We start from the raw sequence: 11,855 nt of genomic DNA on the forward strand, positions 1-11,855 counted from the left end.
GAATGAAAGTTGAGAAGGGGAATGTGAGTGAGAGAGAAGGGGAAAGTGAGTGAGAAAGAAGGGGGGCCGGATGGACAAAAAAAGGGTTAAAAAAAACGTGTGGTCGCTATGGAGCGCCTGCTCCAGCTAAAAGGGAGCGCCCGCTCCAAGCGTGGAGCAGGGCGCTCCTTCAACGCTCCCCTATCGCTCCAAAGTTCTGTTTTTTTGATCTTTTTGCGGGGGGACGGAGCGGCCGTGTAACAGCCCGCACTTCCGAGCTGCTAGCTAATCATATTTAACATCCCTAAAACTCAATCAACGCTTAATAACCTCGAATTACATTCATTATCTTGCAACGGAACAAACCTTAAAACGATCCTGGACCTGTGGGTCAGGCCCACAACAAATCATCCTCAATAACCAATTAACAGATTACATACTACCTTGCTCGACTCTTAAAACAAATATAATAAATTATTCACAAATAAAGATATATAATCCTAAATACAGCCTCTGAACCATTACATCCAATTATAAACTTGATACCTAAATTCTTCCTTTTACTCCATTTCGAGCTTTCCACATACGAACCTGCAAGATCACTAACAATGAACTCTGCCCCCACCAGGACAGGTTCCAAGAACAAAATCACAGTTATCTATCTCACATGATAATTCTACTTCAAGATAATCCAATTAGCTTCTCCTTAGTGTTACCATCATATTTCTAACATCACATGCCTTTCCAAAAATTCAGTTTTAGAATCAAAGTCTTATTCCAACTCAACAACTTTCTTAGAAATACAAGCAGATTTCGTAAATTGTTTCTTAAAACTAACATAGGTATGGAGGTTACATAAACTGATATGATTCTGTAAAACAATAATGAGTTTGTGAAACTTATTCATGATTTCAATAAACTCTTATATAACACTTATTAGCCTTAAAAAAAAGTTTCAATCTACTAATTGAGCAAAAGTTTTCAATCTTTAATAACAACAACCCAAATAATACCAATTTAAATCTCATAATCTGATTTTCCAACTCAATAACAAATTCAGCTATAAAAATCAGAACCATTATTCATATATAAATTAGATTGAACTTGATGAAATAAGATTCACAATACTCAAAATTATACCTTCCCAACGTAATCCAGAACTGAAGCTACAGCAACAACAACATACTGCAGCAACCGAATAGAGGAGAGAGAAAACGAAGCAACAACGATGCACTCGACCACCACCAGCGGCGGCGTCGGACCCCCAACCGAATAACAACAGCAGCAATACAGGAGCACAAGAGACGAAAAAGAACAGAACGACCAACAGCACACGGTCGAGCATCACAGGTCGAACACCCAACAGCCGCAAAGAGGAGAGAGAAGAAAACAACAACAAACGGCTGCAGCAGCGCCGACACCTGAAAAAAAAAACAAAACGCCGGCAGAAGGGGAGCGGTGATCGGAACGGCGTGAGAGAAGAGGACGCCGAGTGTGAGAGAGAAAGAATTGGGGTTTTTTGGGGTTTCTTTGATCTTCTGATTGATGAATATCAAGAGTTAAGAATGAGTTTCTAACTTTTTATTCTAAAAAAAAATCTGATGAGGCTTTTGTGTTGACAGCTCAAAATTTCATTCAACTTGGCAGCACAATACCAAGGCCACGAAGAGAGAGAAGAAATTCTGTTTTTCTCTTTTATTTTTATTTTATTTATTTTTTTTTTCTTTTTCAAAATATAACTTAAACCCAAATTAAAGTTCATTTTTTTTTCAAAGATGTTTTACTATAATATAACACACAATTAAGTTAATACAATATAATTATCTTTTAATGAAACCTGCTTCAAAATACGGCTATTACAATCTACCACCCTTAATATAAATTTCGTCCTCGAAATTTAAAAACTTAAAACTTTAGGTCATTTCAAAACAAATACATTACATAAAAGATTTTCACAAAATTAGCTCAGAACTCATAACAAACTATAATATCTTATAAGAAAATTTTCCTCACTTCTGCAACCTCAATCAATATAATTCGATATTTCTCTTATAGCTACTCAAATCTAAAACCTAATAGAATTTCCACGTTTACAAATTTCACTACACTCAACCTTTAATATCTCATTTTCAGTTCCTCAATTTTCAACTAACTAATAACCCAATCAATTTAATCGTTCCCAAATATCTTCCTTAACCTCATATGCCATGATATGAAGATCACGACAACTCTAAAATAACCATGCTCTGATACCACCTGTAACAGCCCGCACTTCCGAGCTGCTAACTAATCATATTTAACATTCCTAAAACTCAATCAACGCTTAATAACCTCGAATTACATTCATTATCTTGCAACGGAACAAACCTTAAAACGATCCTGGACCTGTGGGTCAGGCCCACAACAAATCATCCTCAATAACCAATTAACAGATTACATGCTACCTTGCTCGACTCTTAAAACAAATATAATAAATTTTTCACAAATAAAGATATGTAATCCTAAATACAGCCTCTAAACCATTACATCCAATTATAAACTTGATACCTAAATTCTTTCTTTTACTCCATTTCGAGCTTTCCACATACGAACCTGCAAGATCACTAACAATGAACTCTGCCCCCACCAGGACAGGTTCCAAGAACAAAATCAGGAAAACTGAGTACACACTGTCCAACCAAAACATCTTTTCAGTGGCTAAAAAAAACGTATGTACAGATTTAAACTTATCTTATGAAACAATTGTAATCAAGATTTTACAAGACATTTGAAATCAAGATACATCGAAGTCATAATTAAAGAAGTATATAACAAATATTTGAACATAGTTTGTAATGTTACTTCCATAGAACTAATACAATCTTTCGAAGTCAACTCTAACATACTTTACGTCAATAATTCTCTCCCACTTCTGTGGATCATACACAAGGACATTTAATCCATATGATCCAAAACCTTTAATCCATATGTATATCATAGTTCATAGTTAACTCCTGCATAAAGTCCCAACAAGTTCCTTGATAATAATTTCCAATATTTGCGCATGAACTCTATAACTTGGTTGAGTAAAACATTATTTCAGAAATTAAATTTTAAAATAACTTTCCACAAACCACTCGAATACTCAAATATATATTCTATTTTATTTCACAATTTCTTTCAGAAATCATATCATATTATACTGGGGAAGAGAACACGAATAGAGTTGCCTCTCAGGCGAATTCTCTAAGCTTTATACAAGGGACGTTTCCCTCTTCCATTTTTACTGCTTGCAAGACTTTTAGGTCATGACCCTCACATAACGGAGCAATACCCGCTCCAGAGCAATACCCGCTCTAATACATAATGAGCAAACCTGCTCCACAAATGTTGTTCGTCACTGCTTTAGCAGCTTCTTCCCCTCATAAAACAGAATCATAAATTAATATTTTCGAAAATTCAGATTCATAAATCTCAAATTGTCATAATAGAATCACTTTCGGGTATTTGATATACCCAAATTAAATTGCTTGCATAATATTTTAGTAATTTGGTATAAATCAACCTTTATAAAAATTCTTTGGCTAAATCTCTTTCAATACCGACTTTAAAGGAAGCTATGCTTCATTTCCATAAAGGATTCTCCAAAACAAAACATTGCTTACCAAAAGATTATGTCTCCAAAAATTAGAGTTCATTGTTCTATATAAACTTTATATCTGAAACACAAATGTTCTTCATGCAGAATAACCTTTCCATTTAATCCTATTTACAATCCATCAAACGCACAACCATCTCCTAACATATATTCTCTATCTTCCAAATCCATTTCCAAGGATGCAGAATTTTCCAAAGACTACCTCCAAATAATGTGATATATCTTCTAGTATGAAATTCTCTTCTTTCCCAAAACACGTTCAGAAAACTTACTTATAACTTTACAATTTCATATAAAATCTAATATCCCAAATGATTTATTGCTGGCTCCAATAATACCGTAAATTCCCAGTGTATACAAAAGTAGTTCCTTCCAGAGAATATCTAAAGGTGTTTTTGTTTTTTTTAAGAATATAGTTTAATCATAATCTGGATGTCTTTTCCTCACAAACATATAACACAATAATTAGTTTATGAACTTAGAGAAACCGAAAGATAAAATCTTCAAAATTTATATCGGAAACTCCTTCCTTTTGAAAACTCATATTATAGTCATAATGATTCACATCACAAGCATCTATCTATAATTTGCATCCACAATATAAATTCACAACTTGTCTAGTAGATATAATGATTATACTTGATAATTATGTCTGAACACTCCCACTTATGAACTCATTTATATACAACCATAACATGCAAATAGAAACCTATTATACAATCACCCAACATCCCATTTAATACTCTTAAGTCTCATAAATAATTAAGTTTAGTACAACGAATGGTAATACTCAGATAGTGTAAGTTTAGATCAGGTCGTTCAAAATCATAATTCATAAACTTATCACTTTGCAATAGAAGGTTTAATATAATAATATCAGCTTTGAACAATACACTAATTGCTTATCAAATACTCTATTTATAATAAAATAAGCTTATAAAACATCTCAATCATTGTAGCTTAAAGCTTCCGGAGAGAACATCATAAATCAATGCTGAAAACCAATGTATTTTCAGAGAACTCTCATGATCATACAGAAATACCAATTTCTAATCAAAAGTGGATGGACAATGTGTACCTCTACGCATCTTTGAATAACACTCGACTCCATAACAATCTTCAAGAGTCCGATATCTCCTTATTTATAATCAATCTCTCCACTAATCACCTCACAACAATAATAATAATAATTAACATTCATCTCTACTATAATTCAGATTAATGAAGTAACTTGCTCATACCTTCTAAACTCTTTTATGAAGGAACTATAACTCTTAAATACAAACTATTTCACCTTCCAATTCACAGTTTTCTATCTCACATGATAATTCTACTTCAAGATAATCCAATTAGCTTCTCCTTAGTGTTACCATCATATTTCTAACATCACATGCCTTTCCAAAAATTCAGTTTTAGAATCAAGGTCTTATTCCAACTCAACAACTTTCTTAGAAATACAAGCAGATTTCGTAAATTGTTTCTTAAAACTAACATAGGTATGGAGGTTACATAAACTGATATGATTCTGTAAAACAATAATGAGTTTGTGAAACTTATTCATGATTTCAATAAACTCTTATATAACACTTATTAGCCTTAAAAAAAAGTTTCAATCTACTAATTGAGCAAAAGTTTCAATCTTTAATAACAACAACCCAAATAATACCAATTTAAATCTCATAATCTGATTTTCCAACTCAATAACAAATTCAGCTATAAAAATCAGAACCATTATTCATATATAAATTAGATTGAACTTGATGAAATAAGATTCACAATACTCAAAATTATACCTTCCCAACGTAATCCAGAACTGAAGCTACAGCAACAACAACATACTGCAGCAACCGAATAGAGGAGAGAGAAAAGCGGGGCAACAACGATGCACTCGACCACCACCAGCGGCGGCGGCGTCGGACCCCCAACCGAATAACAACAGCAACAATATAGGAGCACAAGAGACGAAAAAGAACAGAACGACCAGCAGCACACGGTCGAGCATCACAGGTCGAACACCCAACAGCCGCAAAGAGGAGAGAGAAGAAAACAACAACAAACGGCTGCAGCAGCGCCGACACCGGAAAAAAAAAAACAAAACGCCGGCAGATGGGGAGCGGTGATCGGAACGGCGTGAGAGAAGAGGACGCCGAGTGTGAGAGAGAAAGAATTGGGGTTTTTTGGGGTTTCTTTGATCTTCTGATTGATGAATATCAAGAGTTAAGAATGAGTTTCTAACTTTTTATTCTAAAAAAAAATCTGATGAGGCTTTTGTGTTGACAGCTCAAAATTTCATTCAACTTGGCAGCACAATACCAAGGCCACGAAGAGAGAGAAGAATTTCTGTTTTTCTCTTTTATTTTTATTTTATTTTATTTTATTTTTTTTTCAAAATATAACTTAAACCCAAATTAAAGTTCATTTTTTTTTCAAAGATGTTTTACTATAATATAACACACAATTAAGCTAATACAATATAATTATCTTTTAATGAAACCTGCTTCAAAATACGGCTATTACAATCTACCACCCTTAATATAAATTTCGTCCTCGAAATTTAAAAACTTAAAACTTTAGGTCATTTCAAAACAAATACATTCCATAAAAGATTTTCACAAAAATTAGCTCAGAACTCATAACAAACTATAATATCTTATAAGAAAATTTTCCTCACTTCTGCAACCTCAATCAATATAATTCGATATTTCTCTTATAGCTACTCAAATCTAAAACCTAATAGAATTTCCACGTTTACAAATTTCACTACACTCAACCTTTAATATCTCATTTTCAGTTCCTCAATTTTCAACTAACTAATAACCCAATCAATTTCAATCGTTCCCAAATATCTTCCTTAACCTCATATGCCATGATATGAAGATCACGACAACTCTAAAATAACCATGCTCTGATACCACCTGTAACAGCCCGCACTTCCGAGCTGCTAACTGATCATATTTAACATTCCTAAAACTCAATCAACGCTTAATAACCTCGAATTACATTCATTATCTTGCAACGGAACAAACCTTAAAACGATCCTGGACCTGTGGGTCAGGCCCACAACAAATCATCCTCAATAACCAATTAACAGATTACATGCTACCTTGCTCGACTCTTAAAACAAATATAATAAATTTTTCACAAATAAAGATATGTAATCCTAAATACAGCCTCTGAACCATTACATCCAATTATAAACTTGATACCTAAATTCTTCCTTTTACTCCATTTCGAGCTTTCCACATACGAACCTGCAAGATCACTAATAATGAACTCTGCCCCCACCAGGACAGGTTCCAAGAACAAAATCAGGAAAACTGAGTACACACTGTCCAACCAAAACATCTTTTCAGTGGCTAAAAAAAACGTATGTACAGATTTAAACTTATCTTATGAAACAATTGTAATCAAGATTTTACAAGACATTTGAAATCAAGATACATCGAAGTCATAATTAAAGAAGTATATAACAAATATTTGAACATAGTTTGTAATGTTACTTCCATAGAACTAATACAATCTTTCGAAGTCAACTCTAACATACTTTACGTCAATAATTCTCTCCCACATCTGTGGATCATACACAAGGACATTCAATCCATATGATCCAAAACCTTTAATCCATATATATATCATAGTTCATAGTTAACTCCTGCATAAAGTCCCAACAAGTTCCTTGATAATAATTTCCAATATTTGCGCATGAACTCTATAACTTGGTTGAGTAAAACATTATTTCAGAAATTAAATTTTAAAATAACTTTCCACAAACCACTCGAATACTCAAATATATATTCTATTTTATTTCACAATTTCTTTCAGAAATCATATCATATTATACTGGGGAAGAGAACACGAATAGAGTTGCCTCTCAGGCGAATTCTCTAAGCTTTATACAAGGGACGTTTCCCTCTTCCATTTTGTACTGCTTGCAAGACTTTTAGGTCATGACCCTCACATAACGGAGCAATACCCGCTCCAGAGCAATACCCGCTCTAATACATAATGAGCAAACCTGCTCCACAAATGTTGTTCGTCACTGCTTTAGCAGCTTCTTCCCCTCATAAAACAGAATCATAAATTAATATTTTCGAAAATTCATATTCATAAATCTCAAATTGTCATAATAGAATCACTTTCGGGTATTAGATATACCCAAATTAAATTGCTTGCATAATATTTTAGTAATTTGGTATAAATCAACCTTTATAAAAATTCTTTGGCTAAATCTCTTTCAATACCGACTTTAAAGAAGCTATGCTTCATTTCCATAAAGGATTCTCCAAAACAAAACATTGCTTACCAAAAGATTATGTCTCCAAAAATTAGAGTTCATTGTTCTATATAAACTTTATATCTGAAACACAAATGTTCTTCATGCAGAATAACCTTTCCATTTAATCCTATTTACAATCCATCAAACGCACAACCATCTCCTAACATATATTTTCTATCTTCCAAATCCATTTCCAAGGATGCAGAATTTTCCAAAGACTACCTCCAAATAATGTGATATATCTTCTAGTATGAAATTCTCTTCTTTCCCAAAACACGTTCAGAAAACTTACTTATAACTTTACAATTTCATATAAAATCTAATATCCCAAATGATTTATTGCTGGCTCCAATAATACCGTAAATTCCCAGTGTATACAAAAGTAGTTCCTTCCAGAGAATATCTAAAGGTGTTTTTGTTTTTTTAAGAATATAGTTTAATCATAATCTGGATGTCTTTTCCTCACAAACATATAACACAATAATTAGTTTATGAACTTAGAGAAACCGAAAGATAAAATCTTCAAAATTTATATCGGAAACTCCTTCCTTTTGAAAACTCATATTATAGTCATAATGATTCACATCACAAGCATCTATCTATAATTTGCATCCACAATATAAATTCACAACTTGTCTAGTAGATATAATGATTATACTTGATAATTATGTCTGAACACTCCCACTTATGAACTCATTTATATACAACCATAACATGCAAATAGAAACCTATTATACAATCACCCAACATCCCATTTAATACTCTTAAGTCTCATAAATAATTAAGTTTAGTACAACGAATGGTAATACTCAGATAGTGTAAGTTTAGATCAGGTCGTTCAAAATCATAATTCATAAACTTATCACTTTGCAATAGAAGGTTTAATATAATAATATCAGCTTTGAACAATACTCTAATTGCTTATCAAATACTCTATTTATAATAAAATAAGCTTATAAAACATCTCAATCATTGTAGCTTAAAGCTTCCGGAGAGAACATCATAAATCAATGCTGAAAACCAATGTTTTTCAGAGAACTCTCATGATCATACAAAAATACCAATTTCTAATCAAAAGTGGATGGACAATGTGTACCTCTACGCATCTTTGAATAACACTCGACTCCATAACAATCTTCAAGAGTCCGATATCTCCTTATTCATAATCAATCTCTCCACTAATCACCTCACAACAATAATAACAATAATTAACATTCATCTCTGCTATAATTCAGATTAATGAAGTAACTTGCTCATACCTTCTAAACTCTTTTATGAAGGAACTATAACTCTTAAATACAAACTATTTCACCTTCCAATTCACAGTTTTCTATCTCACATGATAATTCTACTTCAAGATAATCCAATTAGCTTCTCCTTAGTGTTACCATCATATTTCTAACATCACATGCCTTTCCAAAAATTCAGTTTTAGAATCAAGGTCTTATTCCAACTCAACAACTTTCTTAGAAATACAAGCAGATTTCGTAAATTGTTTCTTAAAACTAACATAGGTATGGAGGTTACATAAACTGATATGATTCTGTAAAACAATAATGAGTTTGTGAAACTTATTCATGATTTCAATAAACTCTTATATAACACTTATTAGCCTTAAAAAAAAGTTTCAATCTACTAATTGAGCAAAAGTTTCAATCTTTAATAACAACAACCCAAATAATACCAATTTAAATCTCATAATCTGATTTTCCAACTCAATAACAAATTCAGCTAAAAAATCAGAACCATTATTCATATATAAATTAGATTGAACTTGATGAAATAAGATTCACAATACTCAAAATTATACCTTCCCAACGTAATCCAGAACTGAAGCTACAGCAACAACAACATACTGCAGCAACCGAATAGAGGAGAGAGAAAACGGGGGCAACAACGATGCACTCGACCACCACCAGCGGCGGCAGCGTCGGACCCCCAACCGAATAACAACAGCAACAATACAGGAGCACAAGAGACGAAAAAGAACAGAACGACTAGCAGCACACGGTCGAGCATCACAGGTCGAACACCCAACAGCCGCAAAGAGGAGAGAGAAGAAAACAACAACAAACGGCTGCAGCAGCACCGACACCGAAAAAAAAAACAAAACGCTGGCAGAACGGGAGCGGTGATCGGAACGGCGTGAGAGAAGAGGACGTCGAGTGTGAGAGAGAAAGAATTGGGGTTTTTTGGGGTTTCTTTGATCTTCTGATTGATGAATATCAAGAGTTAAGAATGAGTTTCTAACTTTTTATTCTAAAAAAAAATCTGATGAGGCTTTTATGTTGACAGCTCAAAATTTCATTCAACTTGGCAGCACAATACCAAGGCCACGAAGAGAGAGAAGAATTTCTGTTTTTCTCTTTTATTTTTATTTATTTTATTTTTTTCAAAATATAACTTAAACCCAAATTAAAGTTCATTTTTTTTTTCAAAGATGTTTTACTATAATATAACACACAATTAAGTTAATAAAATATAATTATCTTTTAATGAAACCTGCTTCAAAATACGGCCATTACAGGCCGCTCCTTGATCGCTCCCCCCACGCTCCAACTCTCTGCCTTCTTCTGGTTTTTTTTTTGGAAGGATGGAGCGCCCGCTCCTGTTTTTGAGGAGCGTCCGCTCCTCTTGCTCAGGAGCGCCCCTTTTGGGCTCTTTTGGCTCGCTCCTCCTTCCCTTCTTCAACACTTTGCCAATTTTTTTCATTTTTTTCACTCCTCTTTCAATTTTTCTCATGACAAACCTCTTATTCACTCCTCTTTTTTTTTTTCCAAAGCTTAGAACCCGGATTGCCTCCCGTAAGCGCTTCTTTAAAGTCATTAGCTTGACTTCCCCACGATTAAAATTCTCTTAGGGAAAGGGGGTAGTCATCCAAAGCAATGTGACAAATGTGCTCAATTTGGGTTCTATCATGGTATACCTTGAGTCTTTGCCCATTTACTTTGAACGTCCCTTTTTTTTCACTCCACACCTCCACCGCTCCATGCGGGAACACCGTTTTTACTTCAAACGGTCCACTCCACCTAGACTTAAGTTTCCCCGGAAAGAGTCTTAGCCTAGAGTTGAAGAGAAGGACCTTGTCTCCTACCTTGAACTCTCTCTTCATTATCATTCGATCATGCCAAGCCTTAGTTCTCTCCTTGTAAATCCTAGCATTTTCATAGGCATCCCGCCTAAGTTCTTCGAGCTCATGAACATCCAAAAGTCTTATTTCCCCGGATGACTTGAGATCAAAATTCAAAAGCTTGATGGCCCAATATGCTTTGTGCTCTAACTCAACTGGCAAGTGGGATGATTTGCCATACACAAGCTTGTAGGGGGTTGTACCAATTGGTGTCTTAAAAGCTGTCTTATAGGCCCATAAAGCATCATCGAGCTTTAATGACCAATCCTTGCGAGATCGATTCACGGTTTTCTCCAAGATGAGCTTCACCTCCCTATTTGACACTTCTGTTTGGCCGCTACATTATGGATGATAGGAGAGCCCCATTTTATGATGCACCCCATGTTTGGAGAGGAGTGCTTGGAAACTCTTTTTGACGAAATGGGATCCTCTACCACTAATCACGGCCCTTGGAACCCCAAACCTTGGCAATATCACGGACTTGAAGAGCTTGGTAACTACCTTAGCATCGTTTGTAGGAGAGGCGATTGCTTCCACCCATTTGGAGACATAGTCAACCGCCACTAAAATATACTTCCTCCGTTTCTAAATAAGTGCAACATTTGCATAGTGTTTACTATTCACAGTTTCAACTTTATTTAGCTTTGGTGATTTACATTTTAAGAAAAACATAGTCATGTGGGATCTTGTTAGATTCGTCTCAATGTGAATTTTTTTAATATCAACTTTTTATAATTTTTACTTATTGATAATTGAAGATATTAATGGTTAAAATAATGCATTGGCAAACGTGAAAACAAGAAGTGTTGCACTTATTTAGAAACGGAGGAAGT

The 11,855-nt window shown here is 34.1% G+C and overlaps 1 long non-coding RNA gene across 1 annotated transcript; it reads right to left on the minus strand.

The window, feature by feature from the left end:
* Positions 1–6,593: 6,593 nt before the first annotated feature.
* On the minus strand, positions 6,594–9,923 carry LOC125498372 (uncharacterized). Its single transcript, XR_007275358.2, has 3 exons — positions 9,703–9,923; positions 8,989–9,070; positions 6,594–6,891 (listed from the first exon to the last, which is right to left on the minus strand). It is a non-coding gene; the product is annotated as an uncharacterized LOC125498372 (long non-coding RNA).
* Between the last annotated feature and the right edge of the window lie 1,932 nt (positions 9,924–11,855).

The sequence above is a fragment of the Beta vulgaris genome, chromosome 6 (assembly GCF_026745355.1).
Source record: "Beta vulgaris subsp. vulgaris cultivar EL10 chromosome 6, EL10.2, whole genome shotgun sequence".
In the NCBI taxonomy this organism is placed as follows: domain Eukaryota; kingdom Viridiplantae; phylum Streptophyta; class Magnoliopsida; order Caryophyllales; family Amaranthaceae; genus Beta; species Beta vulgaris.